Here is a 2,500-nt window from a genome sequence, read left to right on the forward strand (position 1 = left end):
AATATCGTTAAAATTGCGGTACCTTGTGATTTACAAATTAAGCACTGCGCGCAACGTTGCATGCAGCAGCCTGCTAGACCTTCGTTACGCAGGCCTATTTAGATAGATAGGCCTAGCTTTACTGACCCATCAAGGGGAAATTCGCCATGATTCACGGTAAACAGCAGAACTGATTTTTTTTTTTTTTTCACTGGGCGGAAAAGATTGAGCCCGCGGACCGACCCGACCCGAGCCATATGCTTATATTTTCGACCCGAACCCGGCCCGAACCCAAAGGGCCCGTCGGGTTTTTCGGGCTGACCCGACCCATTGAGAACTCTGGAAGAGATGAGAGGAAAAGGAGAGGAGAGAGGAGGAGCTCTTTATACCATGCGCAACAAAATGACAAGAAGCCTAGTTTAATTAAAAGTAAATAATATCTCGGGAATCTTCGCTTCCTTTGTTACTTCCACAGCTTCGTCGTTGGTTGCTTTTTTTTCCCTTTTCGATGGCGTGGGCTTTCCAACTTAGTTGCGCCAGGACTCTGAACATTTCAGAAGACAACTGAACTGACAGCTACGGTCACACTACTCTGACAGTCGGCTCTCCTCCTCTGCCTTGGTCGCTATTTCGTTCCACAACCACTCATTTTTTACGTCACTGTTTACAATTATTACTAGCATTCACCAACACACAGAACCTTGCTCTAACCCCCGCCACATTCTCATCACTCGCACAAAACGTCTACACAACAGAAGTAGCGCTATGCATAATCTGCGTAAGTCCTGTTATTGAAACGGTCAGGGTCTCACTGCTTAAAAAATGCAGCCTGTTACAGCAAGGTTCATATAGTAATAATAGCAGTAGTGACGTTAAAAAGGTTGTAGCGAAAGCGACGAGAGCATAGGAGGAGAGCTGCCTGTCAGAATAGTGTGAGCGCAGCTTAGCTGACAGAAAGCTGGTCGTCTGAAATGTTTTCAATCCTGGCGTGCGCAACAGCATGGAGTTGACGCTCGATGCACTGGAAAGCCCACGGTGGGAGGCTACCTCGTGACGCTAGTGTCCATGGGTAATGTAGGAAATCTCGCCGTATAACGTCCATCAGAGCAGCGGTTTACCGTTCATAAGTTACTGTACTCGGGCGCTACTAGCCAAATTGGCGGGTAGGTATTTTTTTCTACTAGCCAAAATGAATTTTCACCCGTGTTTGGCGTGTTGGCGTGTGTTAATTTAGAGCCCTGGAGGTCAGTTACTGTTAAATCAATTTGGAATTTGCAGTACAGTGCAGTACAGTACAGCACGTACAGTACAGACGCATAACCATGAACATTCAATTGCTTACAATTGCTCTTGTGTGACACTTGAAGAAGTGAACGCCCAACTGGGAAACTCCAACTCCCATTGTCATTGTGACACAGCACTCCAGAGCACACAAGTGCACTCTGCACACAACGAATTCATGCATTCATGCCTCACCTGAAAGTGAGCAGTGCGGCGGAACGGTACCATGCTCAGGGTACCTCAGTAGCGGAGGAGAATGGGGGAGAGTACTGGTTTATCACTCCCCCCATCAACATGGCGGGTCTGGAGTCAAACCGGCAACCTTTGTGCTGCAAGTCTGACGCCCTAACCGCTTACCCATGACTGCCCATCACTTCATCTATCACATAGCATGCTTATCTTAACGGCGTTATAAATTTCATGTTACCAGAATGGCAATGACTGAGTCATGGTGCATTACTAAAGGCAAGCTGTTATGCCTAGTAGAGTTCTATGGTAAAATTGAACCTTTCAATGACTATTACAGTGGTGGTACTGCGTCCATTATGGGGCCACAGGGTTTTTTCAGCCAAGTGACGTTTCCAAAATTGTTTTCCCTGTGTTGTAGTTATTTGCTTTGCGCAAGGATTAGTCTCCATGAGCATGCTGTCCCGCTGCCAAAATCTAACATGCTGCCTCCAGCATCCCGGTCACAGCCGCCAGCATGCACGTGGCACTGACCTGATGCTTAGTGAAGAGAAACCAATAAGGTTGGCGTCTGTGCCTCAACTTAAAGAGTGTTGCTTGGTGCGACTGCTCACCAAAAGTAGCGATACAAAAAAAAGTAAAAAAAAAAGATGAGGCGCACACAAGGCTCAAGTTAAAATTGTACATTGTAGCCGTCAAGTAACAAAAGAAGTCAGCGGACAAAAACTGGAGCGACAGACGTTTCGGACCTAGTCCATTTTCAATGTGTCCACTGACCTGATTCTGCCACATGCTCAGCAGAGGAGTGTTGATGAGGAGACCTCATCCGGGCTGACTGAGATGTTCACAGGTGCTGCTGAAGACGTCAATCAACCAGCGCCATGTTTATGACCGTAACTACCATTGAGGACACAGAGGTCATGTCCTCAGTATTTTTTCTCAGACATTTAAAATGTATCTATGATGAAGAGCGATATATGATCAACAATGATAAGTAGGCCTATACACCACCCCCATTTATCTTCAAGACAGTGATTAATGAAAACAATCTTAA

Source organism: Engraulis encrasicolus, chromosome 4 (genome assembly GCF_034702125.1).
Source record: "Engraulis encrasicolus isolate BLACKSEA-1 chromosome 4, IST_EnEncr_1.0, whole genome shotgun sequence".
Classification (NCBI taxonomy): Eukaryota; Metazoa; Chordata; class Actinopteri; order Clupeiformes; family Engraulidae; genus Engraulis; species Engraulis encrasicolus.